A 22,955-nucleotide genomic window follows, 5' to 3' on the forward strand; every position below is an offset into this window, starting at 1 on the left:
TTCATCAAATTACTTGGAACAGGATGTAAAAACTTGGGCTGAATTTCATTCTGAACGCTCTTTGTCTCATAATATGCCGAAATTCATCAATACAATGCTTCCGTTGTTGGAAGAACAAGCAAACAAAGGAAACCAAACGTCATTACGGATCATCACGTCAACCAGCTCGAGACCTTTACCGTCACTATGTACGACAAAGCATTAGATTGTACAGGTGTTAATGCAGCAAGAAAATATTTATTTTGCCAAAAAGGTCGTGCAATAGAGAGACTTCCTCCCCACAAGAAGTGCATTACAGCAACACATTAAACGGGCGGCATATCAAGCTGGCTATGTTTTGAGCTCTGCAACAGAAAAAGATCATGTACTACCATCACCTCTGGAATGGGGCTGGAAAATGGACGGAGGAAAGCTCTTACCATACTGGTCATCACAGCCGGAAGTATCCAAAGTGTGCCAACAACTTGTCAAATGTGGCTGCAAGAAAGGATGCACGTCCCGATGCAAATGTTTGCGAGCCCGCTTACCATTACCATGCACAGACTTATGTCGATGTAGAGGATGTCATATCATAAACAATTAGGTAGGTTGAAAATGTAATTTGATTATAAAGGACTATAAGGAAAAGCCAAACAAATAAAAGCCAAGCAACTTTGGTCAGGCTTAACTCTTGACTTTAAACAGTCAATATCAGGTCTCAAGGTAGTTAGCATTAGCTTGAAAGCTTACCCCGTCCGGGAATAATTGTAAAGTGCTTTGAACAGTTTGGTGGATATTGCGCTATATAAAAGCTCACAGGGTTCTTTTTTCATTGTAAAGCCACATGAATATGGAGTTGGCCGTGGATTTTGTACTATGTAATATAATTTTCATGATTTTATTCATTTTCAAATAATATTTAATTTTGCCCTATTTGACGCTGTTAACATATGCCCCGTTGAAAACAAACAACCCTAAATCTTTCAAAATGAAAGCTATAAGATAGGGAATATGTCTATTGTTGATATACAACAAAAAGTACGAGAGAAAATATGGTAATTTCGCAACATAATTAATATGTTCAGTACAAGGACAACTATACTGAAAGGACAATCATATGGAATCTTCAGGCAACGCTAGTGGGGGCCAACAAAAAATAGAGAAAATTTACACCAAAATAACAGCAGGGGCATTATTATATGGCAAGATCTACCTTTTTAGAGAGTGATTGTGAATTCTGGGTCCAAAAAAATATTTAATGATTATGATTATCAGCAGTGAATAAGAGTAGCCAAGAAACGGAAAGGATGAGTAGTTAGATATTCTAAAAACTGACCTTATAGTGATTGATTCAGGATGATTTCTTTAGAAGCTTGATTAATGAATGTACATGTAAAATGATGATGAAGATGAAGGTGAACAATTAGATGAAGGGGAAAGGAGATGTAAAATATCAACAAAGGGAGGTAATCTGCGGAGGATGATCCCAAGAAAAAGATGAATACCACAATATCTACTAAGGGATACAATAGTCGGATTTTTAATAAGGGGCGCACCTTTGTTTTCTTTTTCTCAGCTGCTCACAATGTACAGCTGCAAAAATTTGTATGAACCTCTGGATCATTTTGTCCTAGTAAAATATATTTTTTCACGAATTTTAAAACAATAGGAAAGAATTTCACTTATTACAGCTATATTAAAATCGATAACTAGTAAGTATTGGAATCTAAATATGATTATAGTGTCAAAAATATGATTTTCCGCTTATCCATTTTGAAAGAATTTGTTAAAATGGAATGTTCGGTTAATTGAAACTTATATGATGTTCGTACACAATCCGAATATGAAGGAACGACAGACATGTTTACATTTTATAACAATCAATATACGTTATTGATGAATACAAATGAAAGTGAACATTACGCGCTTCCAACATTATTTTGATTTCAAATTTTTGAGAAATAGCTTGTTCTTTATGCCAAAGAGGATTACATAAATTTAATGTAGACCAGTCAAAAGTAGAAATTCATCAATTTATGATACAATGTTTCCACAAATATGTGCTTGTGTTCAACAACAATAACATGCAAAACTGAGGGTTGATTGTGAAATTCCAATTCCATAGCTGTCCTCTTTAATTAATGACTTATCGATAGATAAAAGTGGACTTCTTTTCGCGGCCTTACGAGAGAGGAACCGATAGAGATTCCGTATCATATCGTATTGTTTAAGAGCTTATAGGTTTAAAAGAAAACTTAAAATGCTGTGTGAAACGTTCATGCATAGATACAATTTTTCAAAGTTAAATATAAACGTTCATGTTAATTTGACAATTTTGAGTATTTAATCACTAGTTCAAATGAGTTAAAGCTAGAGATTCATATCAGTCTTCGGTAATTGTGACGTGATGTAAATAAAAAGCAATAAATTACAAAGTCAAAATGGGATGCAAACTACATTAGTTGTTACTTTATAACAGTTAATGTGTGTTGCTTTTATTCGGAAAATAGTATGATATGAACTCATAACCACTAGCCGGAACTACCGTGTCACAAGATTATTTTGAAAAACGATGAATTCATCTTACTTTGTGGTGCGAAAATGTTTACATTTTTAGCAGAGTAAAATCTCTAATTTTATGACAGGGGTTTTAAAGTAGATTTTTATAGGTCGCGAAGAAGAAATCTTTTTTGTGATATGGCATCACAATACGGGCCAAAATGTTTATTCAGCTGATAGAAATTGATTCGGAGGTTGACACAAAGTTTTACAACTTTTGATAGAAGGACATCTGAGAAAAACTAGAAAAACATGCGCCATTCATAAAAAATCTGACTACTATACTATAGTTCATTCCTTACAGTCAATGATTAGCATCAGAATCAGATCCATAGTTCCCTTCCATGTAGTCAAGAGTTAATTAATAGAGTTACTTCTCAGATCATTGAGACAAAACTATATATTCAGACTACTAGTACAATCCTTTCAGTCAATGGATCCATAATTCCCTCCCATAGTCACAGAGATAATTAGAGTGATTGAGTTGGGTGAGTGTAACTGTTGTAACAGTAACAGTAACATCTCAGACTCAGATCATTTTGATCAATGAGGCAAAACTATATATTCAGAGTACTAGTCCCATACGATTGACAGTCATGTCAGCAACACCAGATCCATGTAATGGGCATAACTATATATCCAGAGTCCAAGTTCCATCATATATGGTTTATAAGACCCACTAACTATTCTAGTCTAGCTATCTAGTATCTAGCAATAGCAATGACTACTATCAAATATCTAGCAACTGTTCAAGTTCAAGTTGTGAAGTTGACGTGACGAGCAGAGGGCCCTCTAGACTTATACACTAGACTAATACAATAAAGTCAATATTTATCAGTTAACCATATAGAAAAAAAAAGATATAAATATAAAGCCACAAGCCATAATAAAATAAGAAACAAATCCGAATCAGGATGTCAGTCTGATCACCATAGCCATATCTGAATCTGTGCGACTCGACAGAGCAAGCACGACAACGGGTCTATCTATCGTCTGCAGGAACTACAGCCAGATGCTAATTCTAAACATTTCTTAAATAATAATTATTACGCTATTATTATTGGTACTTATCACTTTTCAAAGACTCTGGTTCGATAAATTAGCCATAGATCTATCTAGTTATTAAAAGCAATTGAAAGCAGATTCGTACTTTCGATTTAAAAAAATGAAAACAAACCCAATCACTCAATTTGTAAGAGGGCGTCATAAAAAATAGTTCATACTTTCCAGTAAAATTGTTGATAGTTCACTACTTTTTATATATTTTCATATCATTCAAGATATAAGAAATATTATTTAAAACCTATGGTCGCCAATTAACCAATTTCTTATAAAGTACCGAAATTATAAGAACAGAATCAATTATTGCGCATTCATGGAAATTGTACCAAGGCAGAAAAGTAGTAGTTTTGCTTGAACTCGTTATCCAACCAATGGCCTCCACTAGCGGGGACTGAAGATTCCACATGTCAATCCTTTCTAGTATAGTAATCCTTGGTTCAGTACTAATCAGTAAGAGGGCGAATAGAATTTCCTCGATTATTCCCCCTGAATTTACTAATGTTTATATAGTAAAATATAAAATGCTTTAAAACCAACTTTTTTTTGTAAAATGTCAGAATGCTTCTCTATCAGATTGTGTTCTTGGTGGTATAAGGTACCTGTGTGCCAATTTTCATGCTTTCATCACCTATTTGCACAATTATACCTTAATTCCCCCTGCTACTGGCCGGAATCCTAGCTGGGAGGGAAACAGTCAAATGCATAGTTCTTGTTTTGGGAGATGAAATATTTTCCTTATAAATCATCTCTCTGTTATGTATTATTATATCTGTTATTTTGAATGTATAATGTAAGCATTTGAGTGTAGTCTCTTTGTTGGATTTTGTTCTTGTGTCCGGATGAGACATAGGTGATCTCAAACTAAGTACATTGGTTGTGTGCTCTTGGAATCTACATCTGATACCTATTTGTTCCCAGTTCCCCTGTCTTACTTTTTCTTGGATGCTTTAATTGTAATTTTATAACTTTTTACCATTCCATTTCTTCCTTTTTACTGGCGCTGATATAACCTAAATGTGTTGTAAGCGCCATAAAACCCTTAAAAACAACAAAACATTTCTCTCATCTTCCTACTGCTGCTGCTTTTCTTCCTCCTCCTTCTCTACCTCCTTCTACTCTGCTTTCTTTTATTTTTTTCCCCGGGTTAATAAACATAGTAAACATGCATATGCAATTTAATTTCTTCATTGTTCTCCTCCTCCTCCTCCTCCTCCTCCTCCTCCTCCTCTTCTTCTTCTTCTTCTTCTTCTTCTTCTTCTTCTTCTTCTTCTTCTTCTTCTTCTTCTTCTTCTTCTTCTTCTTCTTCTTCTTCTTCTTCTTCTTCTTCTTCTTCTTCTTCTTTTATATCCTCAATCTACTCTTCATATTCCTCCCCATCCTCTTCTTCGTCGGCCTCCTCGTCCTCTTATTTTTCTCCTTGGTGTAATCAATTGTATTTCTCTACCACCCCCCCCCCCCCCCCCCAACACACACACACACCTCCTCCCTGTTGATATAATGATATTATAACCCTGGATGAGGTAATGGGTCTATCGTCGGATACTACTCAAATATTCCCTAAACCAAAACCCTAAGAAAAATAAAAGCTGTTACCTTTAACTATCCCTTATATGAAAAAACAAACACCCGAGCACCTAAGACGCATGACTAACCCTAATATTACAAATATATTTTTTTTAAATCCTCCGACCTCGAGCTAACCCTAATAAAAAAAAAAAGAACCTTGGACTGCCTTCAATACTGCACGAAACAAAATAGCGATGGAAAACCAAAACAATTGTCATATTAGGAAAGTTTAAATTTTCACTAATTATCATAGTCTGTTCTAGAGTTTTGTAAATGCTACAATATATTATATTGACAAATTGAATAAATAAACGCATGACAAAAGATCCACGGTGAAAATACAAATTGAAAGAAATGCCAGCAGAGGAGCTTTCAGAATGCTTCCCTTTCGGACGGCTTCTGGAAAGCTTCGGACAGCTCTGATGGCTTGAGAATGCTTTAGATGACCCCCGGACGGCTTCCCTTGGCATCCGGACGGCAATTAGTAGGACCGATCGAAAGAAATGCCAGCACGAGGACCTTTCGGACGGCTTCTGGAAAGCTTCGTACAGCTCTGAGGGCTTCCGGTTGACTTGAAAATGCTTTAGATGACCTCCGGACGGCTTCCCTTGGCATCCGGACGGCAATTAGTTTACCGATTGAAAGAAATGGCAGCACGAGGAGCTTTCGGAAGGAATTGAGCCCGGTCTCTATAGCGTGAAACGGACAATGGCAATTGCTTGCTATCCGGTGGATAGGACGCTAGTATATCGCAAAGTACTTTCTGCGAGATCCAACAGATCCAGCTACCCAATCACTGCTGGGTGGACAGGGGGTCCAGAAAAATCGCGACTGCACCCGAATCGATTACGCTCCCTTTGCGTATGAAGCGAGTGCTCTACCAACTCTGGGTGGGGTTCCTGCCTCCCATAGTGGGCAGGGAGGTACATACTGTGTCTTCTATCCCCCTATTTCTGTTTTCCAACATGCTTTCTGTCTTTGTCTGAATGAGATTACTTGGTTTTGTCCTGGCCCTGGCTGGGAGGGAAACAGTCAAATGTATAGTTAGTTTTGGGTGATGATATTTTTTTCCTTGTAAATCATCTCTCTGTTATGCACTGTATTATGTTTTGTTTATGTATTATAATATATGATTTGTAAGCATTTGAGTGTATTCCTCTTAGAGTGGCGTGGGGCCATTGGATCGAATGGTGCCAGGCACCACACCAATCTTCTAAAAATCATTAACATAATAATTTAATTAAAAATAAAACAGAAAATTTATCTCCACTGTCTTTCGCCAAATCGCTAACAACATACTCCCTTTTTAGTCTCCACTCTTTTCAAGATTCCGAATCACGCACTGCGCCGACTCGTGTGTTGGTGACATCACTGCGCGAATTAGTGACTGAATCAACACCGTGGTGCAAAGCAATCCGAGCTCCAGTTAATGCTCTATCCATTAGTATCGCTACAGCTGATTGAGCGAGAAACTGGGTCGAATTATACTATCCTCAAATAGCGGAAAAACCCTCGACTTGTGCCAGGATCTGAGAGCTCCACCGTTGGACTGGAGGGATGCGCCACTGTTGCATCATTTACGTCATAATTAGGGTAACTTCGGCCATCCAAAATATTACATTAACTGATCATTGTCAAGTTTATTTGTAAGTAGCAAAGAAAAACAACATAAAGCTTAAAAGTATGATATATCAAAATTCCCCCCCCCCCCCCCCCACCTCTTATTCACGATTATTGAATAAAGTAATTCTTTGCAACGAAGCATTGTGGACGAATTTACCAACATTTTTCTTGCTTGTAGTGCCGAGTTGATGGTTACGTGTGTATGAGTGTTTATTTGTGTGTGTGTGTGTGTGTGTGTGTGTGTGTATGTGTGTGTGTTTGTGCGTGTGTATTTGTGTCAGTCAGAGAAAGAAAGCGATGATTGTCAACAGTTATACTTTGGTGTGTTTTTTGATTTCTTACGTATATAAGGAGAGTGATTTTTTCTTTGTGATGCTTTAAGATCTGAATCTACCTTTTATTTGTGCAATCATTAATCGTATTCCACTGATTTCCATTATTTGAGATATACTTTGAAGTTTTGTTTTGTTAAACATTGAATTGCAATGAATCAAGTTGACTCTGCTTCACCGACCGTTTGGGAGATTGACACTAGATGACAAATTAGAAATAAAAAGACTAGTTCCTCACCAACCAACTGATTTTGAATTAACACAGGTTTGGAAATCTAGAAAACGCTCTTTTTCGGTAACATGGTATGACAGACATGAATGGCTCACAGTTAGTTTAGGAAAAAAACAACGTTTCTTTGTTTTTATTGTCTACTTTTTACAGATACAACAAACACTGACAAATCATGGACATCTATAGGCTATAGTGACCTTAACCACTTCCATCGTATTTCTTGACCTCCTGAACGTTGTTTTAGCACCCTTAAAAGAATGAAAAATTTCTTTAGAAATTCAATGAAACAGGAGCGGTTAAATTCGTTAATGATTCTGCCAATTCACAAAGCCGAAATAGATGCCATTCCAGATTTCAATAAACAAATTATAAAAAGATTTGCAGCTTTTCTTTACAAGTACTAAAAGTAAGTAATTTCTGTCATAGGTTTCTTTTCTCTTTTGATTTGCATTTATCACATATTGATTGCATTATCTACCAAATCCAATCCTTTAAATGGTTGACAAAGAATAATTACAAAGACCTTTTCACCCGGGACTTGTATCTCAGTGTTGTGGCTTGTTGTTTTCATGAATTATTTTTTTTTGGTGAGTATTGTCCACTCGTAGAAACCATCGACCCTCCCCTCACCCTTCCAAAAAAGAGAGGTTTCAACATGTGCTCTCTCCTCTTAATCGTGTTCACTGTTTTAGAATTTTTTTTCTTCTTCTAATCACGGCACCACCATATGCCGTCAATACGCCACGCCGCTGCTCTTAGTGGGGACCTGTGCTTGTGTCTGGATGAGACTTAGGTGATCTCAAACTAAGTACACTGATAGTGTGCTCTTGGAATCTACATCTGTTCCCTATTTGAACCAATTCCCCTTTGTCTGCCTTATTCTTGGATGCTTTGATTGTAATTCTCTTTTTACTATCCCATTTTCCTCCTTTTTACTGCGCTGATATGACCTTAATGAAAGCGCCGTAAAACCCTTAAAAACAAAGCAATCTCAACCAACTGAGCTATCGAGCCGAGAGGGACAATAGCAATTGTCTCGCCTAATTATGATGAGGATGATGGTGAATATAATAATAATAATAATAATAATAATAATAATAATAATAATAATAATAATAATAATAATAATAATAATAATAATAATAATAATAATAATAATAATAATAATACGTTTTTCTCTTTCTTTTTCTGTTTTTTTTTTGTGATTAAATTTATCAGTTTTTTTCATCAGAGGAATCCATGACGTACCGTCGATGCTGTGTATTTCGTGAGAACTACTCATAAAAAATGGATGGCTAAAAACAATAAGAAAGATGCCGCGCCATTTTTGTCGTGTATCCTATGAGGGATTTATTGAGAACTGCTCATAAAAATGGCTGACTAAAAACAATAACATAGATAACTGCCGTTGATGTCGTGTGAGAGAGCATTCAAAGCCCTTGACATGTTTATTACCGACGTTCTATGTGTTTTGGTCTATGGAGGGTCCGCTTATGTCCAGGACGAAACGCCAATACCGATTTTAATCGCATATGTTGAGAGCATATTTTTGTGTGTTCTGTTTTTCTGAGCTGTGTTGTTGTTGTGAACTGTTTTTCTGTCCGCGAAGCACTGTCGTTTCGTGAGTTTTATGTGTTGTTTCTTCTTGTATGTTTGTGGCGTTGTAACTGGCTATAAAAGCCCATACACGCAGCCAGTCTCTGTCTCCCTCATTCTATGTGCTCGTTTGAATTGTGGATGCTGACTATCGTTTCTCCCGAGATTAAAATTATGAAAATGTAGAGACGTGAAGAGGCAGAGGTGGTGACATAATCGGACCACATGGACTCGGAGACAGAAATGAACGAGGAAACATCTGGGCAGATTGGTGTAGAACAAATAAATTAATGATTTCAAACACCTGGTTTCAACAACACCCAAGAAGAACCTGGACATGGCAATCACCAGGGGACAGAGCAAGGAACCAGATAGACTTTATAGCAGTATCATCAAGAGTCAGAAATGGCATATTAAATTGCAAAACCTACCCAGGCGCCGATGTAGACAGTGACCATGTCCCAGTTGTTTGTACAATAAGGATAAAGTTTAAAGCTATTCAGAGAACAGCTGGTAGAATAAAGAGGGATTACAGGTTATGCAAAGACAATGGCATACAAACAAAAATGAGAGAAGAATTTGAAAATGCACTCATGATACAAAGCCAAAGTGAACCTGATAATGAAAAATGTGAAAAACAATTTGATATATTCCAAAAGTGTGTCAAAGCAACTGCAGAAAAGCATTTACCAATAGCTCAAATAAACAGCAAAAAGGAATGGATGACAAATGAAATTCTAAACCTATTTGAAGAAAGACGAAAATGCAACAGAGGGTCTGCAGAATACCAAACATTGAACAACCACAGTAAATCCAAATGCATCGAGGCACACGAGAACTATCTAGACTGGAAATGCTGCGAAATCGAAAGAGAATACAAACCCAACCCCCAACAAGCTCACCAAAGAATAAAAGAACTATCAGGGAAAAGGAAAAGCAAAGCAGCAGGAAGTTGTATCCAAAACAAACAAGGGGAACTGCTATTTGAAGAACAACATATAGAAAGCCGATGGGTAGAATACATAGGCGAACTGTACAATGATCCAAATAGAAATGAACCACCACTGAAATTCAAAGAACCATTAAGCGGACCAAACATCACCAAAAGTGAAATTGAACATGCCATGGAACGAATGAGGGATGGTAAAGCAACAGGCCCTGATGAAATATCTGTAGAGGTATTAAAAAGCCTAGGAGATCTAGCAATTGATGAACTTCACATATTATTCAACAATATATACAATACTGGGAAAATTCCAGAAGATCTCTGTAACTCTATTTTCATAGCAATACCAAAGAAAGCAGGTGCAGTCAGATGCGAAAATTTTAGAACTATAAGTTTAATAAGCCACATCAACAAAATACTGTTGCGTATAATTATCAACAGGCTAAGGAATAAGATTAACCCCGAAATCGCAGAAGAACAATATGGATTCCAACCTGACAGAGGGACAAGGAACGCAATATACCTCCTCCGTGTTTTAAGTGAAAGAGCTATACAGGTTCAGACCCCACTATACCTCTGTTTTGTCGACTACAAAAAAGCTTTTGATAGAGTACGCCACGAAGAAATACTAAAACAACTGCACTCCATTGGCGCTGATGAGAAAGACCTCAGACTCATGCAAACATTATACTACACCCAGCAGGCATCTATCAAAATCGGAAACTCTACAGGAAATTCCATTCCTATTAAGAAAGGAGTCCGTCAAGGGTGTGTTGCCTCACCAGATCTGTTTAATCTATACCAAGAAACAATCATGAGGGGCATAAATAATATGGAGGGAATAAAAGTGGGAGGTCACAACATAAATAATATAAGATACGCAGACGATACGGTACTCATTGCAACATCAGAAATCCAACTTCAAAAGATTGTTGACAAAGTGGTAGTAGATAGTGAAGCCAAGGGAATAGAAGTGAATATCACCAAAACGGAATGCATGGTAATACAGAAAAACCCCGAAAACAACAACACCTGCAATATAACGATTCACGGCGAGCAACTTACCAACGTAGAAAGTTTTAAATACCTAGGTTCAATAGTGACAACAGATGGAAGATGTAACCGAGACATACGAGCAAGAATAACTCAAGCCAAACAGGCCTTCATGGACCTGGGAAACATTTTGAAAAACAAACAGATGTCGTTCGGGATTAGATTCCGAGTCTTGAAGTGCTACGTGTGGCCAATCTTGTTATACGGATGCGAAAGCTGGACTACAAATGCAGAAACACAAAAGAACATTGAAGCTTTTGAAATGTGGTGCTTGAGAAGGATGCAGAGAATATCGTATACTGCACACAAAACGAACGAAGAAGTGCTAAAACAAACATACCAACAAAGGAAACTAATGCCCTTAATAGTGGATCGACAACTATCCTTTTTCGGACACATAGTAAGGAAAGATAAGAATGAATACCTGGCAAGTTGTGGAAAAATACCTGGTAAACGCGCCCGGGGGAGACAAAGAAAAACACTCATAGACCAACTGAAGGGCTTCACCAGCCTAACAATCCAAGAGCTGTTTGAAAAGGCAAGAGACAGGGAGGAATGGAGAGAGATAATTCATGCAGTATCCGAAGCCTGGACCAGGCATGGAACCTAGAAGAAGAAGAAGAGACGTGAAACTTAGGGTCTCCTTCCGTATGTGGGTGCTCAATGTCAAGTCACTAAACACAGCTTTTGTGTATGGATGGTATGTATTTAAATAAAATACACACACTTTCTGCCCGCTATATCAATCGTACAAACATCAAAAGTCTGAGAGAATTTAGTGAGAAGAAATCACCAGGTGAATATAGAAAGCTGTGAAAGCCGTGCCAAATTTCAATTGTATTACGTTTAAACATTATGATTATGAGTGAGAGAATGTTTACTGATTACCAACTTGATACGACCTGACATATATATGCACCGTCTGCTATTATAACCCTATTTAGAGGGAAAGAGAAGAAGAAAAAGAAGGGAATTGGGAATCTCCATGAAATTATAACGAAAGCTTTTGTCATAGTCCACATTTCCACCAAAGTGTTCTAAGGATTACAACATGTTATAGGCTATTCGCTTTTTAAAAATGCTACGAGTATTTCTATTTAATCGTCTACTCTCCCTGATCCTGCGGCCTTCAAGGGTAAATCCAAACGAATCACACAAACACAAGTGTGACGATTCGGGCCGCTCGGTAGAGCCGGATAGCCCGAAACGTCCACAAAAGAAAAGAAAAGGAAAAGTCTAGGAGGATAGAAAAAGGGAACTCGTTGATAAGTTCCCGCGTATAGGAAGATCAGGCCACTGCACTGAGCCTAGTCTGAAAAGTTTGAAGGAGAAAGTCCGCGTTTCACGGCCAGACAATTGTAATGACAAAATAAATGGAGATCAAGGTTTACGAACATGATACATTTATTACCGAACTAAATTACATATATTTAAATTACATACATGTATAACACAAATAGGAACGATACAACTCTAATTATCCATTCATCCTTTCTCCTGACATCCGCGAATAAGAAGAAAAAAAACTTGAGCTTTTATATAGCGCAATATCCACTTTAAGTGCTCAGAGCGCTTTACAAAGGAACACCACTACAGAAACATGATATAAAACAGAGCCGTGGAAAGCGGTATTCTGTTCCGCTGGACGAAACTTACAAAAACTCCCTCTGGTTCCCTGCGCTTCACTTAAATAGTATAGCGCCAAGTTCCAACCCTGATTGGCTGAAAGCGGCGTTCAAAATGCCTAGCAATCCGGGGAGTGTACGGTCAACTCCGGGCTCTTTCGGGTTTTGTCCTGGCAACCATTGCCAGGACAGAACACTCTCTCCCCCTAATGAGTAAACACCCTCTGTGAGGCTAAAATGGAAAATTAATGAAGACCCGACAAGGGTTAAGTGAAAAATACTAATAGAGGGGACTCCTAGGGGTCAAATAAAAATATCAGAAAAGAACCCTTATAGGGGTAAATTGAATTATAAGTAAGAAACCCGTTGAGGGTTATATGAAATGTGATATAAATATCATGTATATAAAAAATAATCCACAATTTCATAGTGGAGAACTCATTTTCATATCAAAATCCATTGAAAAGGGGAGGATTTAATGTTAGAGGGGTAAGTGTGTTTTACCACATAATAATTAATAAGTATCAATAAAAGGCACGGGATATAGCATCCGCCAGGACATTGTCATTCCCTGGGATGTGACGGATATCTAAGTCTGTAGGGACAGAGACCATATAGTCAATCTCTGTTTACTGTTTTTCATCATTGTAAGAAAAGCCAGAGGGCTGTGATCACAGGTAAATAATAGGTGCCCGTTAATAATTGAGTCGGTCAAGTCTCTATTCAGATCCAAAAGGATAGTGCTAAGTCTTTTACGTAAAACAAATTTGAGAACCACGGTTGTTCTCAATATTTGTTGGGCCGTGATCGTTACAGAGTGAAGAAATATGTACACATCTTCACGAAACAGCAGAACAACGCTGTTTCAAGGTTACAGAGGAGCAAACCCGAGACGACAACAAGACAAGATTGGTTTGTGTGAATTGTATTGTCCTTATATGTTACCGAATAAGTACGTTTTGATTGTCAACCCCTTTTCGTTTTATTTTGACATTTTCTTTTTTTTTTAAATAATAAAATTATAATTAATTTAATCCGCAGACTCGTTTAATAATTTAAAGCTATACTTTTGTGGGGACAAATAGTTGGAGGGATATATTCTTTGTATTGGTGTATATGTACAATACTTCTGATAAAAAATGCTTCAAAATAAATAAAAAAAAAACAATTAATATATATAAATAAAATAGGGCTTTTACTTACATTAACAGTCTTGAAAATCACAATCACAATTTCAATCTGATCCATGAAAATTAAACATCCCAATATCCGAATAGGGATGAATTTAATCCAACACAGGAATGTGTTTTAATAGGAGATAGATATCCTGCGGCTCGTGACCGTCACATTGTAAATTGTGACCGCATTAGGGTCATCAGTGTCTTAAAGACTGACATACAACTAGAAACTGAAAATCATGATAAATACCTGAATAATACTTCATTTTAATCTAGAAAACAGGTCAGAGCTTACTGTTTTGCCTATTGATTTCATATCTCTCTCAATTAATTTTCTTTGCTGGGGTTCACACACTCCCCTGTATTGATTAGTGAGATAAATTGTGTATTTCATTCTTACACTTAATAACACAATCTAAATGGTGGGGAATAAAAACAGTGAATTATGCAAAATGTCACGGGTCAGTCTATGTATTGGAACTCTGCATATTTAGCCTAATCACTCAATGAACATGTTTTTAAAAATTGTATTGAATTGTTTCATTTAACAGCAACATCATATTAAATAATGCAGTGGCTTAATCGCAAACTTTCTGCACGTCATATGCAAGACAGCGATGCTTTATCCCCCATCGATTAGTCACGTATTCTGCTTATATGTTACAGTTCTCGGATCAAATTCTTCTCTATTTTATCCATTTATTCGCAAACGTCTCTGCACTTTATAAACAAGACCTTGACGCTTATGTTTGGACCGGTTAATCGCAAATTCTGCTGTTGCGTTCCGCTTAACAAATCGAATTCTTTTCTATTTTACCCATTTATTTGCAAAGTTTCTGCACTTTATAAACAAGGCCATGGCGCTAATGTTTGGACCGCTTAATTGCAAATTCCGCTTTTGTGTTCCATTTCTTGAATAGATCTATTTTCTATTTAATCATTTTAATCAAAAACTTTCGACACTTTAAAAACAAGACCATGACGCTTATGTGTGCACCGGTTAATCGCATATTCTACCACTGTGTACCATTTCTCGAATCGGATTCTTTATTTTTTAAAAATCATTTCGCAAACTATCTGCACTTGATAATTATAATCAAGACCAGAGTGCTTAATTCTACATCGGTTAATCACATGCTCTGTGTACACTTCTCGAATCAGAATCTATTCTATTTAACCATTTTAATTGCATACTTTGAACATTGAACAACCACATTAAATCCAAATGCATCGAGGCACACGAGAACTATCTAGACTGGAAATGCTGCGAAATCGAAAGAGAATACAAACCCAACCCCCAACAAGCTCACCAAAGAATAAAAGAACTATCAGGGAAAAGGAAAAGCAAAGCAGCAGGAAGTTGTATCCAAAACAAACAAGGGGAACTGCTATTTGAAGAACAACATATAGAAAGCCGATGGGTAGAATACATAGGCGAACTGTACAATGATCCAAATAGAAATGAACCACCACTGAAATTCAAAGAACCATTAAGCGGACCAAACATCACCAAAAGTGAAATTGAACATGCCATGGAACGAATGAAGGATGGTAAAGCAACAGGCCCTGATGAAATATCTGTAGAGGTATTAAAAAGCCTAGGAGATCTAGCAATTGATGAACTTCATATATTATTCAACAATATATACAATACTGGGAAAATTCCAGAAGATCTCTGTAACTCTATTTTCATAGCAATACCAAAGAAAGCAGGTGCAGTCAGATGCGAAAATTTTAGAACTATAAGTTTAATAAGTCACATCAACAAAATACTGTTGCGTATAATTATCAACAGGCTAAGGAATAAGATTAACCCCGAAATCGCAGAAGAACAATATGGATTCCAACCTGACAGAGGGACAAGGAACGCAATATACCTCCTCCGTGTTTTAAGTGAAAGAGCTATACAGGTTCAGACCCCACTATACCTCTGTTTTGTCGACTACAAAAAAGCTTTTGATAGAGTACGCCACGAAGAAATACTAAAACAACTGCACTCCATTGGCGCTGATGAGAAAGACCTCAGACTCATGCAAACATTATACTACACCCAGCAGGCATCTATCAAAATCGGAAACTCTACAGGAAATTCCATTCCTATTAAGAAAGGAGTCCGTCAATGGTGTGTTGCCTCACCAGATCTGTTTAATCTATACCAAGAAACAATCATGAGGGGCATAAATAATATGGAGGGAATAAAAGTAGGAGGTCACAACATAAATAATATAAGATACGCAGACGATACGGTACTCATTGCAACATCAGAAATCCAACTTCAAAAGATTGTTGACAAAGTGGTAGTAGATAGTGAAGCCAAGGGAATGGAAGTGAATATCACCAAAACAGAATGCATGGTAATACAGAAAAACCCCGAAAACAACAACACCTGCAATATAACGATTCACGGCGAGCAGCTTACCAACGTAGAAAGTTTTAAATACCTAAGTTCAATAGTGACAACAGATGGAAGATGTAACCGAGACATACGAGCAAGAATAACTCAAGCCAAACAGGCCTTCATGGACCTGGGAAACATTTTGAAAAACAAACAGATGTCGTTCGGGATTAGATCCCGAGTCTTGAAGTGCTACGTGTGGCCAATCTTGTTCTACGGATGCGAAAGCTGGACTACAAATGCAGAAACACAAAAGAACATTGAAGCTTTTGAAATGTGGTGCTTGAGAAGGATGCAGAGAATATCGTATACCGCACACAAAACGAACGAAGAAGTGCTAAAACAAACATACCAACAAAGGAAACTAATGCCCTTAATAGTGGATCGACAACTATCCTTTTTCGGACACATAGTAAGGAAAGATAAGAATGAATACCTGGCAAGTTGTGGAAAAATACCTGGTAAACGCGCCCGGGGGAGACAAAGAAAAACACTCATAGACCAACTGAAGGGCTTCACCAACCTAACAATCCAAGAGCTGTTTGAAAAAGCAAGAAACAGGGAGGAATGGAGAGAGATAATTCATGCAGTATCCGAAGCCTGGACCAGGCATGGAACCTAGAAGAAGAAGAATTGCATACTTAATATTTATAAGAAAGACAACGACACTTTAGCCCGCATTGGATAATCACACACTCTGCTCACGTATTTTTGCATATCCCAAATCGAATTCATTCTTCTTCTTCTTCTTCTTCTTCTTCTTCTTCTTCTTCTTCTTCTTCTTCTTCTTCTTCTTCTTCTTCTTCTTCTTCTTCTTCTTCTTCTTCTTCTTCTTCTTCTTCTTCTTCTTCTTCTTCTTCTTCTTCTTCTTTTTTATTATTATTATTATTATTATTATTATTATTATTATTATTATTATTATTATTTTTATTATTATTATTATTATTTATTATTATTATTATTATTATTATATTATCATTATTATTATTATTATTATTATTATTATTATTATTATTATTATTATATTATTATATATCATTATTATTATTATTATTATATAATTTATTATTATTATTATTATTATATTATTATTATTATTATTATTATTATTATTATTATTATTATTATTATTATTATTATTATTTGATATAGCGCCAATATCCACAAATAGTGCTCACAGGTGCTTTACAATAGTTTATTTTTGTGTCACACGTGTTCATTCATTCGACTACAAAATCACTACAACAGTCACACACACACACACACACACACACACACACACACACACACACATCTTGTTCGAAATTCACATAGAATCACGATAAGCAGAATGAAAAAGATCGGTTTTTAGATGTCGTTTGAAGACTGGTAGACTTTCACGATGTCGGGTTTTAGGTGGTAGAGAATTCCATACGATTGGAGCCGAAATGCAAAACCACGCTCAACAAAGGTTCTTGGGATGTTTTTCTCCATTAGCGAAGAACTGCCGGATCGCAGAGATCGAGTTGGTTTATATTCCACGACAAGGCATTCAATGTATTCATGTGATGTATGGTGAAGGCAATTGTAAGCAAAACATGCGATTTTGTATTTTATTATTTTCTCTGCCAGTGCAGTGACTTAAGGACCGGTGTTATATGGTACCAAGGCAGCTTTGTTTTGCATCAACTGTTCAGCGATGTTTTTGGTAGGCCGTACAGCAGAGAGTTACAATAATCCATGCGGCTGGTACAAGGGCTTGGATAAGTGTTTTGCATGTTTCGTCATCAATAAAATTTCGTTTTCTGCATATCATTTGGAGAGTAGTATGAATCGCTTGACAGCACTTAGTTATGTGTACGCGCATGTATAGGTGAGTATCAAAAAAGAAACCCAGGTTTCGAACGACATTAGAATTTTTAATAACAGATTCGCCGAAGGACAGTTGGTCAATGAGTATATCCTTTCCCGTCTTTTTGAATACAATCAGCTCAGTTTTGTCCTCATTGAATTTCAGCTCGTTGTTTGTCATCCATGCCTTAACGTTATCTAGACATGCTGCGAGTCGTTCTTCGATATATTTGATGAAATGGGAGTGTATAGCTGAGTATCATCGGCGTAGAAATGATGGCTGAGACAGAGGGTCGCGATGATGTTGCTTTGTGTACATTGTGAAAATATAAGGGCCAAGCACTGAACCCTGTGGAACGCCAAATTGCACCTTTGTTGATGATGATAGGGAATCATTTATGAGAACGCGTTGTGACCGATCTCGTAGGTAGCATGAAAACCATTCTAGAGCTTTGTCTCCGATTCCAAAGAGCCTCTGCATTCGGTCTAGTAGTATTGCGTGATCCACAGTGTCAAACGCGGCACTTAGGTCCAGCAGCAGTAGTATTACATTATCGTTTTTGTCAAATAGGTCGACACACGAACTTACTGCACTTTATATGCAAAGCCACAATTTTAATAAAATAGACGTACAATCTGCTTAATCGCTCATTCCGTATGAGAATTTCAATGGTGAGAAACACATCTTTTTACTTATTTTCTTCAATACAAAAAAAAAAAAAAAAAACCACAAAAAAAAACAAAAAAACAACACATACAAATATAATACATATTTCATACAATGACGTTAATCTTTTAACAATTTGGGAGAAGTTTTTGTCAGATGAAATGTAGAACTAACAAGTACAAATCATCATCAGCAATAAAAATGTTGAATATTTCATATGTTACAGCAAAAGCAAGGACTGATGTGTTGACTGATTGACTGATTAATTTATTTAATGTTAGATTAATTGACCAGGTGATAATGATGATAATATTTGGTGTCGAATTGCCACAATTATAATAATAATAATAATAATAATAATAATAATAATAATAATAATAATAATAATAATAATAATAATAATAATAATAATAATAATAATAATAATAATAATAATAATAATAATGATGTTAATAATAATAATAATAATAATAATAATAATAATAATAATAATAATAATAATAATAATAATAATAATAATAATAATAATAATAATAATAATAATAATAATAATAATAATTAATTATAATATTAATTTGTTTCATGACAACATTTCACTCATTTACGTATTAAACGTTGTATGATTGTTCGTATTAATGAACGGTATGTACTTCAAACTTTAACGTTTAGAGTTCTGCTTCAAATCCTCGGAAAAATCGTTCGTATCAATGTTTTTGTCTCAAGGAAATCGAAATGGCGGCCGCTATGTTTACTTCCGACACAAAATTGCACCGCTAATTTCATCTTATTTCGCGATTTGTCGATCGAAGACCTTTGTATGAAGCGTTGTATGATGATTTAGAATTACAAAGAGGTATCAAAAATAATAAACCATCCTCTTGATGGAGTAGAAATAATTCATGGAAAAGCAATAGAAAGGAAAGCATTCTCAATTACCAACAATAAAAAACATATTTTATACCATGAATTTAATATTTTACCATCTGGGAGAAGGTTTTGTCAGATTAAATGTAGAACTAACAAGTATAAATCAACGTTGGTTCCATCAGCAATAAAAATGTTGAATATTTCATATGGTACAGCAAAACCAAGGATAGATACGTTGACTGATTAACTGATTAATTTATTTAATGTTAGATTAAGTGACCAATTGATAATGATGATAATATTTGGTGTTGAATTGCCGAAAATGTAACGAATTGAAAATGAAATGAATATGTTTATGTTGTGTATATCGCACGCGTGAAAGAAAGAGAGGAAGAGAGAGAGAGAGAGAGAGAGAGAGAGAGAGAGAAAGAGAGAGAGAGAGAGAGAATAAGTAGGAGTGAAATATCTGTTCAATGTTATAGTTATCATATAACGTTATAACAAGTGTAACTAAAGGACAAATTGCCATATTTATGGACAATAAAGATCTATTATTATTATTATTATTATTATTATTATTATTATTATTATTATTATTATTATTATTATTATTATATATAACCCTCTAAAGAAAGATGATTGCACATGTGTGGATATGGCAACCATCTGAAAGGCATAATAAATTATTATATGCTCTGCTGTACCTGATTATGAGGTGGTAAAATTAAGAATGAACTATTATTATAAAGTCTATATATTATTGAATTCTAAAACAAAAATAATTGTCTTATGGATCATTTTAAGGCATATTGCTTATTCACTCTGCATATTGATATGATACTTATGATACTTAAAGAAGCAAAAAGAGCCGTTGCAAAAGCAAAGTCTGAGACATTCAAAGATATGTATGAGCAACTAGAAAGTAAAAGAAGGCCAGAAAAATATGTTCAGAATAGTGAAACAGAGGGACAAGAATACGAGAGATAAAAACAAATTAAGTGTATCAAAGACGAGAATGGAAGAATATTGGAGAAAGATGAAGAAATTCGAGCAAGATGGAAAACATACTACGAACACCTCATGAATGTGTGACTCGCAGTGCGCAAGATGAAAAGCAGTTGGACCAGACGAGACACCAGCAGAAGTCTGGAAAGCACTTGGAGATGGAGGTTAAATTCCCTGGTATGGTTATTCAACGACATCTATCTTACAGGAAGAGAAAAGGCCAGAAGAATAGGCATAAAGTACGTTGATTCCCATATACAAAAATAAAGATGTTCAAGAATGTGGCAACTAAAGGGGCATCAAGTTAATGAGCCATACAATGAAGATATGGGAAAGAGTAATCGATAAGAGAATTAGAAAAGATATAGACATAAGCGAAGAACAGTTTAGATTTGATACTGGTAAAAGTACAACGGATGATATATTTGTTCTAAAAGTGACCGCAGAGAAATATAGAGAAAAGCAAAGAGAATTACACTTTTGTGTGTTCATAGACCTGGAGAAAGCATATGATAGGGTACCAAGAGAAGAAATGTGGTACTGTCTACGAGGAAAGGGGATGACGGAGAAATATATCAAAGTTATTCAAGATGTGTACAAAGGAAACAAAACAGTTGTAAGGACAGGGTTGGAGACCGGTGTTTAAGGAGGGGATTAAGAGTTAGCAGATCGATGACAAGTATTTGTGCATCGGACAACAGAGAGTAGGACCACCAATAAAGATATGAGAAGAGGATGTGCCAGAGACAAACCAATTCAAATACTTAGGAACAACTGTACACAGAGAAGGGGGCAATGGGATGGAGGTTAAGAAGAGGATACAGGCAGGCTGGAATAATTGGAGAAAGGTAACAGGAGTTATGTCTGACAAGCGAATTTCCGTAAAGCTGATGGGGAAAATATATACAACAGTTGCAGCGGCGTGGCATGCTTACAGTATAAAGTAGTGCCAGACGAAAATGACTTACACATGCTCTATTTGTAAATATAAAAGAAAGAAAAAAAAAATACTTACATACTTGTAAAGTAAATTTGCATGGCGATGTTTCTATCCCTGCAAATCTTTTCAATAATTTGTTTATATAAATCGGGAACGAATATATTGATTGTAGTTTGGACACTGAGGGAAATGACTAAAGGGACACATGCAGACATTGAATGTCAATCGAACAAAGGGTAATTTCAAAACTTACAAAGCGTGAGAATGTATACAGCCCATGGCCTACTAAAAGAGTACTATAGTTACGTCATGAAACAGCCCCATTCCACTTCGGAAATCAAACATGACTCCATACAAGATCTCTCTCTCTCTCTCTCTCTCTCTCTCTCTCTCTCTCTATCTATCTATCTATCTATCTATCTATCTATCTATCTATCTATCTATCATCTATCTTTCTCTCTCTCTCTCTCTCTCTCTCTCTCTCTCTCTCTCTCTCTCTCTCTCTCTGTGTGTGTGTGTGTGTGTGTGTGTGTGTGATGAACGCGCGCACATACACACACACACACAGTCAAACACGCATACTCACGCGATGCATATAGCATCACTATCAAGAAATGTTTGGCTTAACTCGTTCACATTCCTTCATATCAATTTTTTCAGCAATAATAATAATTATGATGATGATGATGATAATGATAATGATAATAATAATAATAAAAATAATAATAATAAAAATAATAATAATAATAATAACAATAATAATAATAATAATAATAATAATAAATAATAATAATAATAATAATAATAATAATAATAATAATAATAATAATAATAATAATAATAATAATAGTAGTAATAATAATAAATTACTATATACAATAATCACGACAGAGAGAGGGAGAGAAACAAATTAACTTGTTAATAATCGTGATTTCGATAATAATAAAGATGGTCGAAGTTACCATACTATGACTATGACGTAAATGACCAAAATTAGCTATTATTTCCCAGTCCAACAGAGTTGGAGCAAAAATCTCTTGGCACCTGGCGGGTTTTTTCCTCGTATGTGAAGATGGTAAAAATTCGAGCCATTTTCTCAGGTATTCAATGTCGCAACACTTATAGTAATAGCCTTAAATGGAGCCAGCAAAAATCCGCTCATTGCAATCGTTTGAGTGGGGAAATCCAGTCACTCGCTCAGCCATAGTACACAGTCGCTGACGACAGTCATCAACAGATTGTGTGAATCGGGAGAGAAGCGTGGATAAAAGGCGTTGTGACAGAAAGGGAGTCTGTTTCGCACAGTTGATAAAAAGCGGTATATGCCATTTCTCAGTTTTATATATTTTTAAAAATGCTGTTATCCTTTTTTAAAACATGGATGTGGTGCCAGGCACCATTTGAACCAATAGAACCACGCCCCTGAACAGTTGTAAGACCAGCAATGTTATATGGACTAGAGAAAGCAGCTACAACAAAGAAACAAGATAAGAAGTTGAG

At 35.9% G+C, this 22,955-nt stretch overlaps 1 pseudogene; it reads left to right on the forward strand.

The window, feature by feature from the left end:
- Positions 1-362: 362 nt before the first annotated feature.
- On the forward strand, positions 363-21,161 carry LOC144978996 (uncharacterized; annotated as a pseudogene).
- Positions 21,162-22,955: the final 1,794 nt, after the last annotated feature.

Source organism: Berghia stephanieae, chromosome 8 (genome assembly GCF_034508935.2).
Source record: "Berghia stephanieae isolate SIO BIC M18660-M18661 chromosome 8, UCSD_Bste_1.3, whole genome shotgun sequence".
Lineage (NCBI taxonomy): Eukaryota > Metazoa > Mollusca > Gastropoda > Nudibranchia > Aeolidiidae > Berghia > Berghia stephanieae.